Source organism: Notolepis coatsorum, assembly GCF_963971535.1.
Source record: "Notolepis coatsorum genome assembly, chromosome: 18".
NCBI classification, from domain to species: Eukaryota; Metazoa; Chordata; class Actinopteri; order Aulopiformes; family Paralepididae; genus Notolepis; species Notolepis coatsorum.
The window spans coordinates 86,808,647-86,835,142 of record NC_140182.1 but is presented as its reverse complement, the minus strand read 5'-3'; positions in this window follow the sequence as shown (position 1 = coordinate 86,835,142).

Sequence of the window (26,496 nt, the reverse complement as noted above, 5' to 3'; positions counted from 1 at the left end):
ATTATTATTTTAACACATTTACCATACGGTCGTTACATTCTACAATTTCCCTGTTTGTCTTTTACCGGTTTGTCCGTCTGTTGGAACTTGCCTGCTAACTTCCTAGTGATCATATAGAGGTCTTTCATGTTGCCTTGCTGTTTCCGCTTGTTTGGCTAGGTTGTCTATGTGATCTCTTTTATCCTTCTTAATGCTACTCTTCACCTCCTAATACATACATTTGCCTGTTTCCAAAGATTTAACAAAAGAAGAGAAAAAACTAAGTAACAAAAATCTAAAATGAAGAGTCAAACACAAAGAAAGAGAGAACAATGGACACTTTCAAATATAAAGTGATGTTAAGAAATACACGCACACACACATACAATGTATATACACACACACATACACACACACAAATAGTTGAGACATAACATAGAGGAACATAGAAGTACTTCTTGCCAAATATCTGTCAGTGGTGTCAATATACTGTAGCATATAGAGTGGCTGCGGTTAATTCCTGGTTTCCCCCTGAATTCGATACAATATCATCATTACCAAAAGTACATTAGTCCAAATGAGCACATAGTAAGTAGTGAGATTGTTTACATGATCATAGATAGAATAATTACAATAATTCTACATTACAGTAATTTTGTGTTGCATATGTGTCTTCTCTAATTCATGGCAATACAATTCTATGTGTATGTGCGCTTTCAAATGTTTCTGCAACTAATAGTCGACACCTTCATAAAAACTATTTTGATAAAACCAGCACTTAACTGTGTGAAAACAACTGGAGCTCTATTTTGATTTGTACATTCTCAAATGCGGACCTGCTCTTCAACGCATGCGGCTCTTTGCCCGTCAATGTGCGGCTCTTCCATCTTTTTTTTTATGCCACTCATTCCATAAGGACGTAGAATAAACATTTAAAAAAAAATTTGTAGTGGATGTCCCTTACGGGCATCCATAGCTGTTGCTGTAAGGCGTGGCGCAGGCGCAGTTGTGTTAGATGAATAAAGACGTTACTTGAAATGGCCACGCTGTCTGAGTCCTTATATGAAACACCACCTAAGCGTTACCACATGGTGTCAGAAGTGTTCAACCCATGTCAGAAGGGTTAACCCGTTACCTAGGAGACGAAGAGAAGAGACTGGTCAAGCGGCGAGAGAGATATTACAGGCTATTACAAGAGATAGCACAACAGCTAACGTTAGCTAACTATGTCGGACGGCGAAGGGGCACCAGCGGCAGCAAGGGCGGCGCCACCAGCACCGGCAGCAGGTCGCGCGCAGACGGACAGTTTCCATGTCAGCGCACCGGAGAAGTTTGACTGCACAGACGCTAGAACTGGCCGAGATGGATCCGGAGGTTTGACAGATATCGCGTCGCATCGGGACTGGATAGGAAGGGAGAGGCTTTCCAAGTCAATACGCTGATATACTTCATGGGAGATGAAGCGGAGGACATTCTAAATGCTACTCAGCTGAGTGCACAGGAAAGGCTCGTATATGCAACTGTGGTTACGTGTTTGGAAGAACATTTCGTAGGGCGACATAACGTCATATTCGAGCGTGCACAGTTTAATGTATGTAAACAAGAGCCAGGAGAAGCCGCGGATAGCTTCATAACGGCAGTGCATAAACTCGCAGAACACTGTAACTTTGGGGTGTTGAGGGAGGAGTTAATCCGGGATCGCATTATTGTCGGGATAAAAGACCTGGCCCTTTCAGAGAAACTGCAGCTAGACGCTGACATGACATTGAACAAGGCTATCAGTCAAGTGAAACAGCAGGAAACGGTGAAGCAGCAACAGACTGTGATGCAGGGCGGGGCTACGCACACAGAGGAAAGGAGAGAGGTGGATGCGATCTCTCGTCCATTCAAAAAGAAAGAGGCATATGGTCACAAACAAACAGGGTATACCAGAACAAGACAGACAGAGACAGTCAAAAACACAGAGAAATGTCAGAAATGTGGTCGATTTCCCCCCCATAGCTGGAGAGAATGTCCAGCTAGCAATGCAGAATGTAGAAAGTGCCACAAGACAGGGCATTTTGCTGCAGTGTGCCGTTTCGCACAGCCAGTGTATGAGATGCTAGAGGAGGGAGAGTTACAACAGGACACCCTTTTTCTAGGAGAAGTGAAGGATCATGTCTCTGGCTGGCACACAGACATAGAACTCAATGGAGAAGTGATCTCTTTTAAAATAGACACAGGAGCAGCAGTCACTGCTATCCCCACCAGGCTATATAAATATAGCAGAGACGGCCCCTTGATGGCAACAGATAAGAAGCTATATGGGCCCAATAACATGGTGCTGCAGGTAGCAGGGCAAGTCATATGCCAGCTCAAGAGCAAAAGTGGAACGGTTGCCCAGCCGGTATTTGTAGTAGATTCTTTAGTCAGACCCTTATTAGGTCTGCCAGCAGTTGAAGCCTTGCGACTGGTAGAGCGGGTTGATGACCTGGAGGACCCAGGGGACCTTTTCAGGCGTAAATTCCCCACAGTGTTCGCAGGCCTGGGGAGGCTAGAGGGGGATTACTGCATTCGCCTGAAGGAGGATGCAGTACCATACGCACTCACTACTCCACGCAGAGTGCCTATACCACTAGCAGACAAAGTCAAGGAGGAGTTGGAGAGAATGGAAAAAATGGGAGTAATTTCAAGGATAGAAAGGCCAACGCCGTGGTGTGCGGGTATGGTACCCGTGATAAAGCCCAACAAGACAGACATCAGGATCTGCGTGGATCTGACTAGACTCAATGAGGCGGTATGTAGAGAACGACACATACTACCATCGGTAGAGCAGTCATTGGCTCAATTGAATGGGGCAAAGATCTTCACTAAGCTAGACGCACGCTCAGGGTTCTGGCAGATTCCCCTATCAGAAGAATGCAGAGAGCTCACCACATTTGTTACTCCATGTGGCCGCTTCTGTTTCAATGTCCTGCCGTTCGGGATCAGCTCTGGTCCAGAACATTTTCAGAGGCGCATGTCGCAGCTCTTGGACGGGCTGACGGGCATAATATGCCACGCAGATGATGTGATGGTATGTGGCGTAGATAGGGCCCAGCATGATGAGAGGCTCACTGCGGTCCTGTCCAGGCTTCAGGAAGCCGGCCTGACCCTAAATGAAAAGTGCGTGTTCGCACGGACAGAGTTGGTGTTCGTGGGCCACAAAGTCAGTGCAGGGGGCATAGCGCCAGACCCAGAGAAAGTGAGGGCAATAGTAGACATGCCCGCTCCACAAAATGTCGCAGACGTGAGACGGTTCCTGGGCATGGCCACATACATGGGAAAGTTTGTACCTCTTTTCACCGACACTACCAAACCACTACGGGATTTACTGGTGAAAGAGAATGCCTGGGTGTGGGGAGAGGTGCAGCAGACAGCCTTTGAAAAGGTGAAGTCTGATCTGGCCTCAGATAGGGTGCTAGCACAGTACAGGCCAAATGCTAAGACAAGAGTGTCTGCAGATGCATCATCTTTTGGAGTGGGAGCAGTCCTCACCCAAATGCAGGACAACAAGGAGTGGCGCCTGATAGCCTATATCTCACGCAGTCTCTCTGACACAGAGCAGAGATATGCCCAGTTGGAGAAGGAGGCGCTGGCAGTAACATGGGCATGCGAAAGGCTCAGCTCGTATATAATAGGCCTTCAATTTACCATAGAGACCGACCACAAGCCACTGTTGGCTCTGTTAGGTACGAAGGCACTAGATGACTTACCCCCAAGAATCCAGCGCTTTAGGCTTAGACTACTGAGATATACATACCACATAGTATATGTCCCAGGGAAAGCGTTGATAACGGCAGATGCATTATCAAGGGCCCCAATCGTGCGCACACTGACAGAGGAGGAAAGAGAGCTGGAAGGAGAAGCACAGGTGTTTGTTGAGGCAGTACAGCAGGGCCTACCAGCGTCTAAGGCAAAGCTGCAACAGATTGCTGAGGAACAGCAAAAGGACTCTGTCTGCAGACAGCTTATACAGCAGTGCAAAAAGGGGTGGCCAAGACAGGAGGAACTGCCACAGCAGCTAAAGCCCTACTGGATCTACCAGAGTGAGCTATACTGTGCAGGAGGCCTTTTAATGAAAGGACGGAGGATAGTAGTACCAGAGACTTTGCAAACAGAAATGCTGGCACGTTTACATGAGGGACACATGGGGATATCTAAGTGCAGAGCGAGAGCAGAGCAGTCAGTGTGGTGGATGGGCTTAAGTAGTCAGATCGCTAAGGTAGTAACACAGTGTGAAACATGTGTGAAGAGTCAGACACGGCATCCAGAGCCAATGATGCCATCGGCATTGCCTCAGTGGCCGTGGCAAAAGGTAGGGGTGGATATGTTTTACCTAAAGGGCACCATCTACCTGTTAGCAGTAGACTACTATTCAAGGTACATTGAAATAGAGAAAACCCCCATTACCACAACTAAAGGAGTGATCGAGGCGTTAAAGGCCATGTACTCCAGACACGGGGTCCCAGAGGTCCTGCGGAGTGATAATGGTCCACAGTTTGCGTCAGCGGAGTTTGCCGCCTTTGCCACAGATTATGACTTTGCTCATGTGACAAGTAGCCCGTACTTTGCCCAGAGCAATGGAGAGGCAGAGAGAGCTGTCAAGACGGCTAAGTCACTGTTGAGTATGAATGAAGACCCACACAGGGCACTGTTAGCGTACAGAGTCACACCATTGCAGCATGGACCATCACCTGCTGAGCTCCTGATGGGCAGGAAGCTCCGCTCCCCACTGCCACAGGCGCCGGCCCACCTGAAACCACAATGGCCCAAAACGAAGGCCTTTCAGGAAAAGGACTACCAACTGAAACTGAGACAGACGCAGAACTTTAATGAGAGACACCGGGCCACACAGAGGCCGGAACTGAGACCGGGTCAATCGGTGTGGATCTCCACTTCAAAACGGCCAGCTACGGTGCTCAGGAAGGCTGACACGCCACGCTCCTATGTGGTCCGGGCAGGAGAAGAGGTGGTGAGGAGGAACAGGGCTCATCTGCAAGCTCTCCCTGAGCCACAAGAGACACCGACTCCACAGGAGGAGCAAACAACAGAGGAGGAAATAGCGCCAAGCACCCTGACTAGAGAGAGAGAGAGTACAGAGACTAAAGTGAGAGTCGTTCCGAGACGGCAGATAAAGCCGCCAGAATGGCTCAAGGACTACGTTCAGTAAAAGAAAAAGAAAAATGAGTGCTTCACCTTACAGCTAGAAGGCACTTACCTGTATTATCTGTGCAGGGATGTTATGTAATGTTACATCATTATGGTTCTCTTTAGAGTATTTCAACATATACTTGAGGATGTTAGGTTTATTCCTGGGAGAAGGAGAGATGTAATGGATGTCTGTAGTAGATGTCTGAATATACTGGAGGATGTTTATACTTGAGGAGGTTAGGTTTATTCCTGGGAGAAGGGGAGATGTAGTGGATGTCCCTTACGGGCATCCATAGCTGTTGCTGTAAGGCGTGGCGCAGGCGCAGTTGTGTTAGATGAATAAAGACGTTACTTGAAATGGCCACGCTGTCTGAGTCCTTATATGAAACACCACCTAAGCGTTACCACTAGAGGTGGGCATAGATTAATTTTTTTAATCTAGATTAATCTATCTGCAATCCTGGATTTAATCTAGATTAATCTAGATTAAAATGGCTAAAAAAAAATAAAAAAAACCTGCCGAAGGCATTCAAAATATGTGTGTTCTACCCAAATAATGACCAGAAGTAAGTCCTTACTTTTTCTTTCCTCCTTATGTTTCTCAGGCCAGGTGGCCCATTACACCATGAGCCCATCTCCCGTTTCCAAAATGCATTACAGACTGTTTGAAAAAGCTGTTTTGCTATGATAATTGGTAATGAAATATCAAAATAATGTTCAATAAGATGTACTTGTGTTTAATAAGTTGTTTTATTCAGAAGTTAACACAAATAAATAATATTACCAGTACAGTATCTAGCACACTCTCAGGAGCAAAACAGAAAGAATCATTTCAAACTTGAACTATGTGACATGGCTTGAATCAACTGCTCCAGTGGAGTTGCTCAGTGGCCAATGGTATCAACTGTGGTTGTACTGGGCAGCTCCCAGGTGTGAATGGAACTGTGTGAATGTGAAGCAGGGCGTTCCTGAAAAAGAGCATCTGTGCTCAGCGAACCTACCCTGGGTAAATAAATGTAAAAAAAAAAAAAAATGTCTAAAAAAAAAAAAAAAAAAAAATTTTTTTAGATTAATGCGTTAATTATATTATCGCGCGATACTAGTATAGCGTTAACGCAGCACGTTAACGCCGCTAACGGCCCAGCTCTAGTTACCACACATTTGCATGTTCTTGGTATCTGAATCTAGGGATATATATGGATCAGTGTCAGAAATAGCCCAGGTGGCCAAAAAGTTCCGGCCCATTAATGGCCTGTATCCGGCAGGCCGGAAGAAATTAGTCGGCCCAAGTCCGGCTGCCAGAGTCGGCCAAGTAGGCGGCAATGACTGACTGGCCGATTCCGGCCCGAGTACACTGGGCCAGGTCCGGGGTTGCCGGAAGCGGTGAACGTCCGGATCGGCCGAGTAGGCGGCAATGACTGACTGGCCGATTCCGGCCCGAGTACACTGGGCCATGTCCGGGGTTGCCGGAAGCGGTGAACGTCCGGTTGCCTAAAGCAGCCCAGATGCGACCCACACACACTGGGCCAGGTTTGGTTGCCCGAAGCCTAGCCGACACTGCCAATGCAAAGTAAATTTGACTCAAACTGAGTACATTTGACTCAAACTGAGTACATTTGATTCAAACTGAGTAAAGAAATTTTACTCAGTTTGAGTGAAATGTACTCAGTTTGAGTCAAATTTACTTTGCGGAATTTACTGTGTACCCAGTATTCTGCCAGAGCTACTCCACTATCTGCCTATGACCATACATTACCGGAAATACAGTAGGAAATGGTTGATTAGTAATACAATGCCACATATTTAAGGACCCTTCCCTTTACCAATGGAGTATTGGCATGTCCCGCATTGAACAATTCAGAAGTTTACATGCTGTCTCCTACCTCACTGAAATATATTCTCAGTGTATGTGCACATTGTACACAATATACACCATTCTGCAGTGAAGCTCAAATATCAAGTAAAGTAACAATTACCCCCATACATGCTACTTTTTCCAGTTAAAAATGACAACTTGAATAGATATTTAAACATTTATTAACAAAAAAATATCACATCCTCCTCTCTGAACCCAACGACAAAGCCTCCAATGAAATTAACCCATTGTTCCCCTGCAACAGCTTCTCCCACAGGGGATCTTTGATTAAACACCTGCTATCAGAAGAATATAGACAGTCAGAAAAAAAGTTCACTGTTTACTACTTAAGTACATTTAAAAGTAGAAACTTTGACTTTTACTCAAGTGTGTACTTTCACTTAAACTTTCATGTTAGTCTAGCTTAGCAACATTTTTTAGGAGAATTAATACAAAAACGAGTGATATGGCCGTTCAGTTGTAAATGAAAGCCTGCATTTAGTAAGACGTTGTTTATAAATGTCTTTTGGTTTAGTTATGAATGAATGACAGCATCTCTATAGCACAGCTCTATTACTAGGACATAAAGTGCTTTGGAATGACTGTATACATCATTCACAACGGGTGGCCCCAGCAGGAATCAAACTCCTAACCGTGACAGTGTTAGTGCCATGCTCGGAGTGCCAAGCACAAGACCCCAATGTTATGCGGGGCTCTGCTCATAGGCGGGCGGCTCGTGGCGTGGCTCGTAGTCCTGGTTGTAGAAGCAACCGTCGCCCTCCATGGAGACCCCCCTCCTCCCGCGTCACCCCAGCGAGGTGGCGGGTGGCGACCCTGACGAGGTGAGCCATGGTGGGGTGGCGGGGGGCCGGCAGGGGGAGGCCCCTGGGGGGGGGCTCCGGAGAAAAGCGCCAGGGGGCCGGGAGGCGCCCCTGGGGGACCCCGGGAGGCGTGGGCATAGCCTTACGGACAACGGGGGAATAGGTGACGTGGGGGCGTAGCGTGGCGGGGGTCTGGGGGAGCTGTCGCCGGCCCCGGCGAGGCGTGCTGGTCCCCGACGTGGAGGGGACGGGACTTCCACTCACTGCCCTACACGAAAAGTGAAAAAGGCAAATAAAAAGAACAAACCACAAATTCAACGACAGAAGAGAAGAGGATGAGATAGAGAGAGAGAAGAGAGAGAGAGAAGAGAGAGAGAAGAGAGAGAGAAGAGAGAGAAGGAAAGCAAGATAACAAAATACAACAAGAGCCAGTATGGAAGCAAATGAGTGACAGAAGTATTTGAATTTGATCAGACACCGAATTTATAGCATTGAAAATAATTACTTTGAAAACATGTATCTGAATTGAATTTATAGCATTGAAAATAATTACTTTGAAAACATGTATCTGAATTTTTTCAGACACCAAATTTAAAGCATTGAAAATAATTACTTTGAAAACATGTATCTGATTTTTGAATTTTATCAGACACCGAATTTATAGCATTGAAAATAATTACTTTGAAAACATGTATCTGAATTTTATCAGACACCGAATTTATAGCATTGAAAATAATTACTTTGAAAACATGTATCTGAATTTTTTTCAGACACCGAATTTATAGCATTGAAAATAATTACTTTGAAAATCATGTATCTGAATTTCTTTGCTCCGAATTTACCTATGTGAAGTAAAAATTCAATGTAAAAGATTCGAATGTATAATAAAATTCAATGTAAAAAAAATTTGGTGCATAATTGCGGTGTATACAATTCGATGTAAAAAACCATCATCCGGGCTACCCAGACAGGATAAGCAATCGAGCCTGGATGCAATCGAATTGACTTCTGGCCTATCACTGCACGGCTTTGTCAGTCATGTGATCACACCAACCCGGGAGAAAGATGGCGGTATATATACATACGTTGGGGAGAGAATATACATACGGTGGGGAGGAGACTGTACATTAGGAGGCGGTGGGTGGTAGAGAAATATACATACGGTGGGGAGAGAATATATACATACGGTGGGGAGGAGACTGTATATTAGGAGGGGGTGGGAGAGAAATATACATATGGTGGGGAGAGAATATATACATACGGTGGGGAGGAGACTGTACATTAGGAGGGGGTGGGAGAGAATATATACATACGGTAGGGAGGAGACTGTACATTACGAGGGGGTGGGAGAGAAATATACATATGGTGGGGAGAGAATATATACATATGGTGGGGACTGGGGAGAGAATATATACATACGGTGGGGAGGAGACTGTACATTAGGAGGGGGTGGGTGGGTGAGAAAATACATATGGTGGGGAGAGAATATATACATACGGTGGGGAGAAGACTGTACATTAGGAGGGGGTGGGAGAGAAATATACATATGGTGGGGAGAGAATATATACATATGGTGGGGAGAGAATATATACATACGGTGGGGAGGAGACTGTACATTAGGAGGGGGTGGGTGGGTGGGAGAGAAATATACATATGGTGGGGAGAGAATATATACATACGGTGGGGAGGAGACTATTATATGTATATTTCTCTCCCAACCACCCCCTCCTAATGTACAGTCTCCTCCCCACTGTATGTATATATTCTCTCCCCATCATATGTATATATTCTCTCCCCACCGTTCTCTTGGTGTAAAAAGTTTAAGACCAGGGTGAGGCCAGGCTATGGATGGCTTTGAAGGTGAGGAGTAATGTTTTGAAGTTAATGCGTTCCTTGATCGGGAGCCAGTGGAGGGAGTGGAGGACAGGAGTGATGTGTTCGCGGGACCGGGTGTTAGTGAGGAGGCGGGCAACTGAGTTTTGGACCATCTGCAGTTTATGGAGGGAGCGGGAGGTGATGCCAGTGAGGAGGGAGTTACAGTAGTCCAGGAGGGAAAAGATGAAGGCGTGTATGAGGGATTCAGCAGCAGGGGGTAGAGGCAGTGACGGATTTTTGCAATGTTGCGGAGGTGAAAATATGAAGTTTTGACAATGGAGCGGACATGGGGTCAAATGAGAGGGTGGGGTCGAGGATGACACAGAGGTTGCGGACTAGGGGGGAGGGGGTGATGGTGGAGTCATTGATGGTGAGTGTGATGTAATACAATAATTTATACTGTAGCATTACAAACCATTTGACAGCCAGGTCCTGCACCTCCGTTCTTGTCCTCTAGGAGCCATCGCAGCATGGCCAAGACCTTCCTCATCCAGCATACTGTCCGCGTGTAACTTATTGCCAGCGGAAGAGTGCAAGAATGCTTCCGCATTCGTCACCGCACGCCAGTACGGTAATGCGCCTTTCCTTTCGCCCCGCTCAGACAAATGCATGTAGTACATTGCAACACAACGCAGCATTTCCGTGGCTGTCTTTAACTAGCAGGACGCTAGTGGGCTAGTCGCTAAAATATATAATTGTACCAACACAGATATTAGGCAGTACACACATTGTCCTGCAATACATGTACAGTGAATGCACAGCTACATTCGCCATATATTTCTATCGCTGCTGCGGTCTATAGTGAAATGCAATATTATTATTATTATTGTAAAGATTATCATTACAATCGCAGCCTGGAGGCAATGTTACAAGTGTACGAGGGTTGTGTGCAAAGAGCACAGCCTCTCAATTTGCACAACGTGCACAAAATAATAATTGTAATGATCTTTACAATAATAATAATATTGCATTTCACTGTAGACCGCAGCAGCGATAGAAATATATGGCGAATGTAGCTGTGCATTCACTGTACATGTATTGCAGGACAATGTGTGTACTGCCTAATATCTGTGTTGGTACAATTATATATAAAACGATATATATACATTTGAGCGACTAGCCCACTAGCGAGGCAACCTCCTGCACCATCGCAGCAGCGCCGAGCGTGGTGATACAAGCGGGCTGCTCTGAGGAAAGGAGCCCCTTCACGCTAGTGGGCTAGTCGCTCAAATATATATAGTTTTATATATAATTGTACCAACACAGATATTAGGCAGTACACACATTGTCCTGCAATACATGTACAGTGAATGCACAGCTACATTCGCCATATATTTCTATCGCTGCTGCGGTCTACAGTGAAATGCAATATTATTATTATTGTAAAGATCATTACAATTATTATTTTGTGCACGTTGTGCAAATTGAGAGGCTGTGCTCTTTGCACACAACCCTCGTACACTTGTAACATTGCCTCTCCAGGCTGCGATTGTAATGATAATCTTTACAATAATAATAATAATAATAATATTGCATTTCACTGTAGACCGCAGCAGCGATAGAAATATATGGCGAATGTAGCTGTGCATTCACTGTATGTATTGCAGGACAATGTGTGCACTGCCTAATATCTGTGTTGGTACAATTATATATAAAACGATATATATTTTAGCGACTAGCCCACTAGCGTCCTGCTAGTTAAAGACAGCCGAGGTTGAGTAGTTTCTTCTGATATCACTTTCAAACTCCAAGTGATTCGTTGCAATGTACGCGGAAATGCTGCGTTGTGTTGCAATGTACTACATGCATTTGTCTGAGCGGGGCGAAAGGAAAGGCGCATTACCGTACTGGCGTGCGGTGACGAATGCGGAAGCATTCTTGCACTCTTCCGCTGGCAATAAGCTACACGCATACTGTCCTTCTGAAGCTCTGAAGTCATTAGTGGCCATGAACCTAAAGAGAGAGAGCGAGAATACGTTAGTAGATAGTCTAAGGCCAGTGATTCTCAATATTATTTTGCATATCTAGGACCTCTAATTTAGTCCATGTCATGCACATCTACATACAATAATACTGTAGCATTACAAACCATTTGACAGCCAGGTCCAGCACCTCTCCGTTCTTGTCTTCTAGGAGCCATCGCAGCATGGCCAAGACCTTCCTCATCCAGCATACTGTCCTTCTGAAGGTCTGAAGTCATTAGTGGCCATGAACCTAGAGAGAGCGAGAATACGTTAGTAGATAGTCTAAGGCCAGTGATTCTCAATATTATTTTGCATATCTAGGACCTCTAATTTAGTCCATGTCATGCACATCTACATACAATAATACTGTAGCATTACAAACCATTTGACAGCCAGGTCCAGCACCTCTCCGTTCTTGTCTTCTAGGAGCCATCGCAGCATGGCCAAGACCTTCCTCATCCAGCATACTGTCCTTCTGAAGGTCTGAAGTCATTAGTGGCCATGAACCTAGAGAGAGCGAGAATACGTTAGTAGATAGTCTAAGGCCAGTGATTCTCAATATTATTTTGCATATCTAGGACCTCTAATTTAGTCCATGTCATGCACATCTACATACTGTAGCATCCATCAACACAGGATGACCCTTTCCAGCTGTTGAAATGAAAGTCCCAGATTGAAAAGTATATATATATACACAGTCACACACACAATAAAACATTGTATACATCACTTACAAGCATGACCACTTGAAGATCTTGAAGACTTGGTAGATCTTGACCGTCTTGGGAGAGAGAGAGAGAAGGCATTACAGGATGACTCTTTGAAAATGATGTCCCAGATTAAAAAGTATATATTATATATACACAGTCACACACACAATAAAAACCACAACCACTTGAAGTATACGGGTAGTTGTTATTGAGCTGTCTTCTGCTTTCATGTCGTTGTTGAGAGACAGCACTGTAACAGTATTTGCTACATTAACAATGAAATTATATATTTTATAATTAAATTAAACCATGAAAGATCTGCGTGATATGCATTGGTTAGCTAACGTCAGTATTCTACAGTCTAGGCCTGCTAGCAGTAGTGCTTGTAGTTTACAGATCCCGCCAGTTTCATAATATCGAGCAAATAACGTTACAGTAGACTAGTCACTGAAACACAGACTAAACAGCATTTATATCAGCAGCACGCATTACTTATAAATAATAAAATATATGTGTTGCACAATTACCCGAGATGAGAACAGTTGGTGACAACGTGAGGCTCTGCCTGTAGCAGTGTATGTAGCCTATATATGTGTTGCACAATTACCTGAGATGAGAACAGTTGGTGACAACGTGAGGCTCTGCCTGTAGCAGTGTATGTAGCCTATATAGCTAACGTGAGCTCGCGCTACACTCAGTGTATGTAGCCTATATAGCTAACGTGAGCTCGCGGCCTCGCGCTACACTCAGTGTATGTAGAGCTAGTAGCTAACGTGAGCTCGCGCTACACTCAGTGTATGTAGCCTATATAGCTAACGTGAGCTTGCGGCCTCGCGCTACACTCAGTGTATGTAGAGCTAGTAGCTAACGTGAGCTCGCGCTACACTCACTGAAACACAGACTAAACAGCACTCATTTATATTAGCGGTATTACTTATAAATAATCAAAAATATCTGCATAAATTACCTGAGATGAGAAGAAATGCAACCGTGTCATACTGGTCTGGTCTGACTGTGCCGCGCGCGACGCGCGTCAATTCAAAATTTCAAAAACCACAATGCATTGTGGGGATCCCCCCCCCACAATGCAACGCAGCTGTTAGTCAGTGTTGCCAAATGACAATTATTATTTATATTATTTTATATAACAGTTACTCAATCAACTTGCTTTATGCCTACAATCTCTCTGACAAATCTCAATGGCACAAGAATAACTTAAAATAATAATAATAATAATAATAATAATAATAATAATAATAATAATAATAATAATAATAATAATAATAATAATAATAATAATAATAATAATAATAATAATAATAATAATAATAATAATAATAATAATAATAATAATAATAATAATAATAATAATAATAATAATAATAATAATAATAATAATAATAATAATAATAATAATAATAATAGCTCTCTTTTCAAGTAAAATAATATGAAATAATGTTCGAATTAATACATCTTTAACAAATTATCTCTGTATCTTTTCAATGTAAATAATAAATCAGTAACCTCACAAAGATACTAATCTAATTATCTTTAAAGTGCACTATGCAGTTTTGGATTTGTACATTTGCATATGAACATGACATTTCGGTGGGTTTTGAGCAGTTTTTTGAATGAGTCCAGAGTTGGGGCGTTGCGGAGTTCAGCGAGGAGGGAGTTCCAGAGGGTGCGCTGCCACACTGAATTATAGGGTGACTTTTTGATAATTACATTATTTGAATAGCCTAAAATATAATCTTTATTGTAGCATAAAGTGTATACATGAATTGGCATAAATCTGGTCTAGAATAGCCTAATAGATATTTATGTTAAATTGTTTATTATTATTGTTTAGAATGACATTACATTATAGGCTATATTTCTGTAACACACCATTTGCCCCCAGTGATAAGTCAGCTGAGTGCAGGACATCACACAGCCGCACGCTCCAACCAGGGCTGGACTGGGACCAAAAATCGGCCCTGGCATTTTTGGCCCAGACCGGCCCACCATAATCGGTCGGACACCACCAGAACATCCTTGCGGTCCCCTTAAATAATTTGTATGGCTTTTACTCTTAAAGTAGAAAAACAAAAGTAATCTGTAAAATAATACAGTGAATTTCCTGTGAAAAAACATTTATTTTTTACAGTGTACCACCTCAAAAACATCTCCCGTCTCCGACCCTCACTCTCAGATTCTGTGGCTGAGACCCTGATCCACTCATTTATCACCTCCCGGTTGGACTAATTGCAGTCTCCCGTAGGTGTTCTTTGAGAGTGGTTTTGAAAGTGGGTAGTGATTCACATTCCTTTACAGCTTTGGGTAGGGCGTTCCACATTGATGTGGCATAATTGCGAAACGTGTTCCTGTTTGAGCCGAATCTGGGTTTAACATGATTTGTGGAGCTCCCTCTATGGTGTTGTGGTCGTGGTATTCACTGACCTTTGGGAAGTATTTTGATATGTACACATATATGGGTACCTTGATCGTGTATAGTGTATCTTGTAGACAGGCCCATTGCAAGTTGCTGCACTCTGTCGTCTACTCTAAGCCGTTGTCACGTGGGCAGGGGCGAGGTGGGTTCTAGGAGTAAGGTCAAGCATGTAGTCTGACCAGTTTGTTTTGAGATGAAGTGTAGCAGGGTCAAGTCAAGTCAAGTCAAGTCAAGTCAAGAGTTTTAATTGTCACGGCATACAAGTATACAATGAAATGCGGGTGGTCTTGCCCGCAACGACGTGCAATACGTGGTACAACATATAATAGAATCCAATAAAAAAACAACATTGTGCAATAAACAGGTAACAGGTAACATATTTGTGACATCTCGGTATCTGTACATATATTTACAGGGCATATAGGACACGGTCAAAGAACACCAGATCCAGGCGTACAACTAGAACCACCAGAACAGTGAATACGAGCAAAGTAACACGACTAACTGGTAACGACAGATACAGATTACAAAACATACAATTAAAAACTAAAAATCTCTAGAAAATCTAGTCAATTTACAAACCAATGAGCTTCTATACAGTAGAAAGGATATGCAGCCAGTATGAGCTTCTAGACAGACAGTAGAAGAGATATGCAGCCAGTATGAGCTTCTAGATAAGACAGTAGATATGCAGCCAGTATGAGCTTCTAGATACAGTAGAACAGGTATGATCTTCTATATAGAGACAGTAGAACAGATATGCAGCCAGTATATGATCTTCTAGAGACAGTAGAACAGATATGCAGCCAGTATGAGCTTCTATATACAGTAGAACAGATATGCAGCCAGTATGAGCTTCTAGATAAGACAGTAGAAGAGATATGCAGCCAGTATGAGCTTCTAGATAAGACAGTAGAAGAGATATGCAGCCAGTATGAGCTTCTAGATAAAACAGTAGAAGAGATATGCAGCCAGTATGAGCTTCTAGATAGTAGAACAGATATGCAGCCAGTATGAGCTTGTTGCATACTCATGTTAAACAGTTGGCATTAGTGCAGAATTGAACTAAAACTGTCTCATAGGAACGGATTCTGGAATGGCATTTTGAATAAATGACTAAATGACATAAATGAAAGCTCTCATCGACTCCGACAGATTGCTAGTCATTCATAATGGCATCGAAAGAATGCCCAAATGACCTGTGTTGTGTTAGCTTGTGTTAGCTTGGGGAGCTGCAGTCTGTGTTGTGTTAGCTTGTGTTAGCTTGGGGAGCTGCAGTCCATGTTGTGTTAGCTTGTGTTAGCTTGGGGAGCTGCAGTCTGTGTTGTGTTAGCTTGTGTTAGCTTGGGGAGCTGCATTCCATGTTGTGTTAGCTTGTGTTAGCTTGGGGAGCTGCAGTCTGTGTTGTGTTAGCTTGTGTTAGCTTGGGGAGCTGCAGTCTGTGTTGTGTTAGCTTGTGTTAGCTTGGGGAGCTGCAGTCTGTGTTGTGTTAGCTTGTGTTAGCTTGGGGAGCTGCAGTCTGTGTTGTGTTAGCTTGTGTTAGCTTGGGGAGCTGCAGTCCATGTTGTGTTAGCTTGTGTTAGCTTGGGGAGCTGCAGTCTGTGTTGTGTTAGCTTGTGTTAGCTTGGGGAGCTGCAGTCCATGTTGTGTTAGCTTGTGTTAGCTTGGGGAGCTGCAGTCTGTGTTGTGTTAGCTTGTGTTAGCTTGGGGAGCTGCAGTCTGTGTTGTGTTAGCTTGTGTTAGCTTGGGGAGCTGCAGTCTGTGTTGTGTTAGCTTGTGTTAGCTTGGGGAGCTGCAGTCTGTGTTGTGTTAGCTTGTGTTAGCTTGGGGAGCTGCAGTCTGTGTTGTGTTAGCTTGTGTTAGCTTGGGGAGCTGCAGTCCATGTTGTGTTAGCTTGTGTTAGCTTGGGGAGCTGCAGTCTGTGTTGTGTTAGCTTGTGTTAGCTTGGGGAGCTGCAGTCTGTGTTGTGTTAGATTGGGGAGCTGCGGTCCATGTTGTGTTAGCTTGGGGAGCTGCTAACTATAGAGGCCATAACCACAGTATTACATATACTCTTGTTAGCTTTATGAGGCTACATCAACACGCTCCTATGAGTGCAGCATGTTAGCTTTATGAGGCTACATAAACATCCTATGAGTGCAGCTATAATGTTAGCTTTATGAGGCTACATCAACATGCAGGCTCCTATGAGTGCAGCTAATGTTATGAGGCTCTGCCCCCCCTCCACTCCTCTAACACCCACCTCGCTCTGCCCCCCCCCCCCCTCCACTCCTCTAACATTTTATTTATTAATTTTATTATTATTATTTATTTGTTGCCATTAAAATAATTCTCCACTTGCACAACCTGAATATAGGGACTTCCGGCTGACTTCCGGTTGCCAATAGCGATCCTGTCCCATCCAAATACATTGGTTTTAGCTACTTTTCTCCCCTTATTTAAACAACTTTGTCGTCACAGAGAGGCAATGAAACGTTTGTATTATTATAGTATAGAATGTATTTAATAAGCAAACGTTTGTCAGCAGGGTTTTTGGGCTGTATTTCATGTAAAAACGTTTACTGTTAGTTTCCTTGCTCAGCCAGCATTAGCTAACAGAAGCTAGTGGTTAAACAGGCCGGATTAGCTTTGAGCTAACTATCTTTCCCGACCCATGTATTCATTCCATTCTAAACATAACGTTAGTTTACAAAACATGACCTGTCTATATAACGTTGAGGAACAAATTATAAGTGTGTGGGTGTGTGTTTTGGTGAACATTGGACTGCAAACAGAAAATGCATCACAGTTAGACAGTAGCTACTGTTAGCTGTCCTTCCGGATTAGCTTTGAGCTAACTATCTTTCCCGACCCATGTATTCATTCCATTCTAAACATAATGTTAGTTTACAAAACATGACCTGTCTATATAACGTTGAGGAACAAATTATAAGTGTGTGGGTGTGTGTTTTGGTGAACATTGGACTGCAAACAGAAAATGCATCACAGTTAGACAGTAGCTACTGTTAGCTGTCCTTCCGGATTAGCTTTGAGCTAACTATCTTTCCCGACCCATGTATTCATTCCATTCTAAACATAACGTTAGTTTACAAAACATGACCCGTCTATATAACGTTGAGGAACAAATTATATAGACGGGTAATGTTTTGAACAACTAACGTTACGTTTAGAATGGAATGCATCGGCAAAGATCCGTTAGCTCAAAGCTATTCCGGCCAGTTTATCAACTTCCTGTCATTTAGAAATATGATTTTATAGTGAAAATCATTACCAAAACGTCCGGAAAAACCTAACGGGAGCATTATAGACGGTCATACAAATGTACAAATGCTATAAGGTGGCAAGAAATGCACTATAAACAATACTTTATGCATCGGCAAAGATCCTTAGCTCAAAGCTATTAAGGCAATGCTGGCTAACAAGAGGCTAGCGCAAGAAACGACGCCGCAAACCATTGCCGAGCCAGAGCAGGTTTATCTTTGGCGAGCCCGAGTCGGCTCTGCCCCGGCAACCATTGCCGTGCCAGAGCCGGTTTATCTTTGGCGAGCCCGAGTCGGCTCTGGCACGGCAAGCCGAGCCGGGCCAGAGCCGGTTTATCTTTGGCGAGCCCGAGTCGGCTCTGGCACGGCAAGCCGAGCCGGGCCAGAGCCGGTTTATCTTTGGCGAGCCCGAGTCGGCTCCGCCCCGGCAACCATTGCCGGGCCAGAGCCGGTTTATCTTTGGCGAGCCCGAGTCGGCTCCGCCCCGGCAACCATTGCCGGGCCAGAGCCGGTTTATCTTTGGCGAGCGCGAGTCGGCTCCGCCTTGGCAACCATTGCCGGGCCAGAGCCGGTTTATCTTTGGCGAGCGCGAGTCGGCTCTGCCCCGGCAACCATTGCCGGGCCAGAGCCGGTTTATCTTTGGCGAGCGCGAGTCGGCTCTGCCCCGGCAACCATTACCGCGCCAGATCCGGCTCATCGTTGGCGTGCCGTGCCGGACATATGCCGAGTGTGCCGACCGGTAGCCGGAATTGGGCCGAGTATGCTGGCCACCTGGGAGTGTGTCTGTTACTAGGCTTGAGTAAATTGTAATGAACCAAAGGAGAATATCAATTCCATTAAAAAAAATGAAGAATTATCTTTGACTGTGAATAACACCATGCTAAAATTGACCAGACCTGAAAATCTAAGCAAATTAATAAAGGGAAGATGATTAAACAGAAGGTTTTGTAGATACAGTACTGAATTCTGCCATCTTTTTTATAATGTAAATTTCTCCACCATTTTTCATCGTATTGCAACACCGTTTTTTGCAAGACGTTCACAGAAAGGTAGAGAAACGAACTGCGTTCTGTTTTATGGCAATAACGTCAGGTTTGTGGGAGATAATCCCAAAAAATAAGAGAAATAAAAAAGTAAATCCAGAAGTCAGATGATTGACAGGGGCTGGTGTGAGCTGGGTAGGGTAGTTTTTCGAAATTCGAAAGCCCTGAGTCTCTTCCTTCAAAAGACTACACTCACTTTTGGCTGTGCCACTTCCTCCTGTCAATATGCGCCGGTTCCCGACTCAATGCCCTGAGATTTCTATAATCGTGTATTTCACTAATAACAGTTAAAATAATTGGTAAACAAACGTAATGCTGAAAATACACTTTTACTGTATATCTCGGGCTTAAGAGGTTAACCCTGTGAGGCCCAAATTAAAAAGACATTAGCAACTTCAGAGGCCAGAGGGTGGGACATATAAACACATTTACTATCAAATAGCATTGTGAGGCTGAACAACAGGACCAATTGACTATACATGTGCTTAATTTTTTTTAAATAAACACTTTTTTTAAATGGCTAAAAGTAGGGATGTCCGATATTATCGGCCTACCGATATTATCGGCCGATATTGGCATTAAAATGTGATATCGGAAAATATCGGTATCGGTTAAAAAAACTTTTATTTTATTTTATTTTTTACATTTTATTTAGCCTTTATTTACCCAGGCAAGCAAGTAAGAACAGATTCTGATTTTATTTATTGTCAAAAGTATGCATAATGTTGTGTTAATTCCACGACAAGAGATATGTAATGTTAATTACCTGAAATTATTCCGTTTTTTGGGGGGGGGGGGGGGGGACCCTGCATATATCGGTATCGGTTGATATCGGTATTGGAAATTAAGAGTTGGACAATATCGGTATATCGGTATCGGTAAAAAAGCCAATATCGAGCATCCCTAGCTAAAAGAGATTTTGTAATTTTGCAACCGTGGGTCTCACAGCCAGGATACTTTTAACCCTGTGAGGCCCAAATAAAAAAGACATTAAGGCCAGAGGGTGAGACCCAGGCACGTGCACACATAGAGCCCAACGGGTGCACAAGCACCTGCCCTTTTGTGCCTCATAAAAAAGTGCCCTTTTTATGCCAATTATTTTTACCATATTTTCTTTTTTACCTCCATAGAGAGAGTGATCTGCAATCTGTTTGGGTTGGGGGTGCAATTCCTAACAGGCTCAACCATATGGATAAAAGTTCCCATATTACCGGTATGTGCATTACACAAACTAAAAACAGATATTACATTACATTACACAAACTAAAAACAGATATTACATTACATTACACAAACTAAAAACAGATATTACATTGATTGATTGAAAACTTTATTAACAGATTGCAGAATGGGTACAGTACAGTACAGCTCAAAACATACAATTGTTAAGGGGATGCAGACCAGAGAAAGACTTTCGTTTTGTTTACATCAGGGTCCCCCATTTTCAATTCATCATAACATATATGACATACATGACATACAGATAGACAGTACTGCTACATCTATACATTTATGACATACCAGGAACAGGCTGTCATCCCCACCTGTCTGAAGAAGTTCACCATCATCCCTGTACCCAAAAAATCTACGCCCGCTTGCCTCAACGACTACCGCCCTGTAGCCCTCACCTCCATAGCCATGAAGTGCTTTGAGAAGCTAGTGAAGGGCTACATCTGTTCCTCCCTCCCCATCAACCTGGACCCCCTGCAATTTGCATATCGCCCCAACAGGTCCACGGAGGACGCCATAGCCCATGTGCTGCACACAGCAGCATCACACCTGGACAAGAGGCAGGGGAACTATGTGAGAATGCTGTTCATCGACTACAGCTCAGCATTCAACACCATAGTCCCCTCCAAACTCATAGCCAAGCTCAGGGACCTGGGCTTGAACTATGACCTCTGCCAGTGGGTCTTGGACTTCCTGACGGGCAGACCCCAGGTGGTAAGAGCAGGCAACTGCACCTCCTCATCCATCACGCTCAACATAGGGCCCCCCCAGGGCTGTGTTCTGAGCCCCCTCCACTACTCCCTGTACACACATGACTGCGTAGCACAGCGGAACAACAACACAATCATCAAATTTGCTGATGACACAGTAGTGGTGGGCCTGATCTCTGCCAACGACGAGAGGGCCTACCTGGAAGAGGTAGAGAATCTGTCACAGTGGTGTCAGGAGAACTGCCTCTCCCTGAACGTCAGCAAAACAAAAGAGATGATTGTGGACTTCAGGAGGTCGGGGGTCAAGGACTACAGCCCCCTCAGCATCGACGGGGCACCGGTTGAGAGAGTGAACAGTTTCAAGTACCTCGGAGCCCACATATCCGAGGATTTGACATGGACCACACACATTGACAGTGTTGTGAAGAAGGCACGACAACGCCTCTACTTCCTCAGGCGCCTAAGGAAGTTCCAAGTCAGTCAGAAGATCCTTAGGAACTTCTACTCATGTACAATAGAGAGCATCCTGACTGGCAACATCACCTCCTGGTTTGGGAATAGCACTGCACAAGACCGTAGCAGACTACAAAGAGTGACACGTTCAGCCGAACGCACAATTGGAGGGGGGCTTCCCACCCTCCAGAACATTTACAACAAGCGGTGCAGGGGGAAGGCTAAGAGAATTATTAAGGACTCGAGCCACCCGAACAACTGCCTCTTTGAACTGCTGCGGTTAGGCAAGCGATACCGGAGTCTTAAGGCGAGCATAGAAAGACTCAGAAGAAGCTTCTATCCCCAGGCCATCAGGCTGCTAAACGAACAATAAACACTATGCAACAACCATCAAATGCACACAGCACACACACCCACACGCACACACTCACTTAAACAAACAACACACTGCAGCACCCACTCTCCACACTTTAGATCACACAAACACACTTTATATTTATTGATAAAGGATTTGCACTACAACTCGTACACCTACTGTAAATTGTACCTAAATTGCACCTCATCCCATTTCTACCTTGCACTATATAGTATTGTATATTAGTACACTGCATAGTATTGTATATTATATGGTAACTCAGTTACGTCTATTCTGCATCGAACATTGTACATATGTCTATACTGAACACTGTGACCTAATTTTTTACTTCTAATTTACATGCTATACTATGTTATTTTATTTCATACTTATCTTGTCTTGCACAGTCTCTGGAGCGTAACAGTAAGAAGCATTTTGTATAAAAGTATTCTGTACTTCTGTATGACAACTATTAAAGAAACTTGAAACTTGAAACTACCAGATTTGCAAATACAGTACTGTTTGTGATACGAAAAGAGAGTATATACATTTGACATAGAAACTGTACATTGGAGGAGGTTGGGTAGGTGGGGTGGGGTTGGGGGTTTGGGTAGGAGGGGTGGGTGGGTTACATTACACAAACTAAAAACAGATATTACATTACATTACACAAACTAAAAACAGATATTACATTACATTACACAAACTAAAAACAGATATTACATTACATTACACAAACTAAAAACAGATATTACATTACATTACACAAACTAAAAACAGATATATTACATTACACAAACTAAAAACCGATATTGTCTGAATTACTAGAAGAAAGAAATGCACCACCTTTGGCTGATGGTAATTTATTAATTTATTAGGATTTATTTTGGTCTAATAAATGTTTAAGGTTCTTAGATGGATCCCCTGCTGCCTCCTCCTCCTCTTCCTCCTCTTCCTCCTACTCCTAATCCTCCTCCTCCTACTCTTCCTCCTCCTCCTCTTCCTCCTCTTCCTCTTCCTCCTCCTCTTCCTCTTCCTCCTCCTAATCCTCCTCTTCCTCCTCCTACTCCTCCTCCTCTTCCTCTTCTTCCTCTTCCTCCTCCTCCTAATCCTCCTCTTCCTCCTCCTGCTCCTCCTGCTCCTCCTCCTGCTCCTGCTCCTCCTGCTCCTGCTCCTCCTCCTCCATGGGGAGCAGCGTACTGGCTCATATTAAATGGCAGGCCATGCATTATGCAGCAGCTTAGTTGTCCGCGCGGGATCTTCATGTCCTTGGCTACAGTCCACTTGTCGCTGCTCTGGTCGTAGCACTCCACTTTGGAGAGGGAGTTGAAGCCATTCCAGCCTCCGACCACAAAGAGGAGGTCGTCCAGCACCGCGATGCCAAAGGTGAAGCGAGGGGTGAGCATGTTGGGCAGGGCGCTCCAGGAGTCAGTCAAGGGGCTGTAGGCCTCCGCGCTACGCAGGGCGTGTTCACAGTTCCACCCTCCCACCTGAGGACAGGACACATGAGAGGAATGTTTTAGTGTGTGGTTAAGGCAGGCAGACACTGTATTAATCCATTTAGGGAAATGAGGGCATCACAGAAGCATTGAAAGTCAAATGATACATATCTATAAAAATATCTAGTATAAAGCATTTGTCTCTGTGTGCACCTACCGCATAGACTTGTCCTCCGTACGCAGCGACTCCCACTCCCCTACGCCCTGTGCTCATGGGGGCGATCAGAGTCCACTGGTTAGTGTCTGGGCTGTAGCACTCAGCTGTGAGAAGACAACGGCCGCCACCACAGATGTAAACCTGTAATAAAAAAGAATATTCTAATTTAGTTTATATATTCCATTTTATTTCATTCTACTTTAATTGTCTGTTAATGTTGATGCACCAAAGGACCCAGACACATCTTTTGTATGTGCAAGCTTACTTGGCAATAAAGACATTTATGATTTCTGATCTAATGTTCCTTGTGTTCATCTAGCACCCTGTGTCCCTCAGTTCCACCCACCTTGCCCTGGAGGGCTGCTGCCCCTGCCAGGCTCCTGTGCTCCACCATGGGTGAGATCACTGTCCACTGGTTGGTTTCAGGCTTGTAGCGCTCGGCGATGTTCATGTCCACGCGTCCGTCCCACCCTCCCATGGCGTAGATCCAGCCGTCCAACACGACCACGCTGAGCATACTGCGGCCTGAGTGCATGGGAGCCACCTGCAGCTAGCTGCGAGTGACGGGGTTGAACCTGCACACTCTGCTGGGATCCTCTTCTTTAAATCTCCCGGAGTAAAAGCCGCCGACAAAGTAGACCAGACCGTGGAGATAAGCGATGCCATGCCAGACCCGGCCACTCTCCGCCTTAACGCTCACGTGCTTCCATCCACCGGCTCGGATATCGTAAGCCTCCATGGTCATGCTGTAATTATTAGACACATGGCCTCCGATGGCCAATAGGACCTCCTGGGGCAGGCGTGGGCGGGTCAGGGGGTTTTGGAGCCTGTTGGAGTCAGGGGGGTTCAGGACGCTGAGGATGAGGGGCCTGCAGTCGTGGCTGTCCCTCACCACACGGTTGTTCCGGACGTTGTTCAGCAAGTAGTCAGGCCTCATCAAGCCCATGCGAACCTGGGAAGAGACAAGCAGACAGCGGGTACAACTTAGACATCGGTTGTAGACGGTTTCTGTTGCTAGGGAACAGTTTGGACCCAAATGTTTGAGAACCACTGTACTAGGGAACCTAGTGTTGTTTTAAGGGGAGACCACCCACCTAAAATACCCTTTTCCTGATTTTGGGGCAATTTTGAGTTTTTTGTATAATGTTGCCCCTTTACATGTCTTCTTTCAAACTAGTGACAAGAAAACAAAAAAAAAACACATTTAGTTGCTAGCATCTACACACACCAAACTTTCCACCTTTATTCATATCTATATCCTGCTTCTTTGTGCCAAATGGTTTGTTCATATGTCATACATACTGATTTACAGACAATACAAAACTTTAAAGGCTTTTTCTCAAAACGAGATTTTATGAGTTTGTATTACACATAAAACAAAAAAATCTCAATTTCTCTAGTACCTCCACACACCAAACTGGCCACGTTTTCCTCCTATCCATATACCACAACTTTCTGCTAGAGGATTTTTTGATATATCACTCATCCAGATTTTTTGAAAATGTTATACAAAAAAATAATTTTTTATGACTAGGGGGTCATAAAAGGTCATAAAATCCTGTTCGGGTGGCTTGAAACCTTTTTACAACGCATCCGCGTTTCCGGGTTCCCGTTTTGCGCTCTGATTGGCCAGGTCATGTGACATGAGCGCCAATCGTGGGACGGCAAGTTTCTACACTGGTTAAGATTAGGCACTCTTCGAAGTTGGTTAAGGTTAGAGTTTGTCTTAGAGCGTGACGGCAAGTTTTTTTGCCGGTTAAGCTTAGGCACTCTTTCGAAGTTGGTTAAGGTTAGAGTTTGTCTTAGAGCATGGCGATAGAACGCCAGGTAGTTTGCAGGCTGTTTCGACGCGGAAATGGGCAAACACGCTATTGGGCGCACATGTCACATGACCTGGCCAATCAGAGTGCCGGAAACACGGATGCGTTGTAAAAAGGCTACACGCGTTTGGGTGGCATATCAAAAAATCCTCTAGCAAAAAGTTCGGTATTTAATGTCGTAACATGAAAAACCATGAGAAAATATCTATATATTCAAAAAAAATTCTAAATTCTGTTTGGGGTAACATGCAAAAAGGGGCAATTTTAATAGACCACGCCCCTTTTTGGGTAATAAAATTATGCGACCAAAAAAATTTTCATGATTTTTTTTTCTTTTTTTGAATATTCTAAACAATTAACCCTTTAATCGCCAAGGACGAGTTAACACGTCAATCTCCGCCATGCGTAATCTGCCAATGACGCCGTAACACGTCATTGAGATCAATATTTCAAAAATCTGTGATGGCAATCATATTTTCCCCGCGGAGACTTGAGATCTGTGCGGGGCGTCCAATGATCGAAGGGCTGGTTCGAATCCCGCTCAAGCCCATGTCCATCCCATTGCCGTTGTGTCCTTGGGCAAGACACTTAACCTACTTGCCTCGTATGAATGTGTATGCATGTGAATGAATGTTGGTGGTGGTCGGAGGGGCCGTAGGCGATGATTATTCGCCACGCTTCCGTGAGTCTGCCTCAGGGCAGCTCTGGCTGCAATTGTAGCTTACCACCACCGGTATGACTGTGTATGAACGAATAATGGACTCTGTGAAGCACTCTGAGTCAGAGAAGAGCGCTATATAAATCCAATCCATTATTATTATTATTATTATTATTATTATTATTATTATTATTATTATTATTATTATTATTATTATTTTATTATTATTATTATTATTATTATTATTATCTCCTGTTGATCTCCTCTCAACTCTCCGACGGTTCAAGAGCGCCATCTGGTGGCCGATCGGCAGATCGCCCAAACAGCAAACCGGAAACAGAAAGTGGTGCTCATCCAAATTCGGTCCGACCACTCGCTATAGCTCCCGGGACTCCATCTTGACAGACTGGATAATCGATCGCTCACCCTAACTCAATAAACAACGTTATTTGGACGTATATAGTATTATACAACCTGGAAATGGTTCATCTAGATCAACAT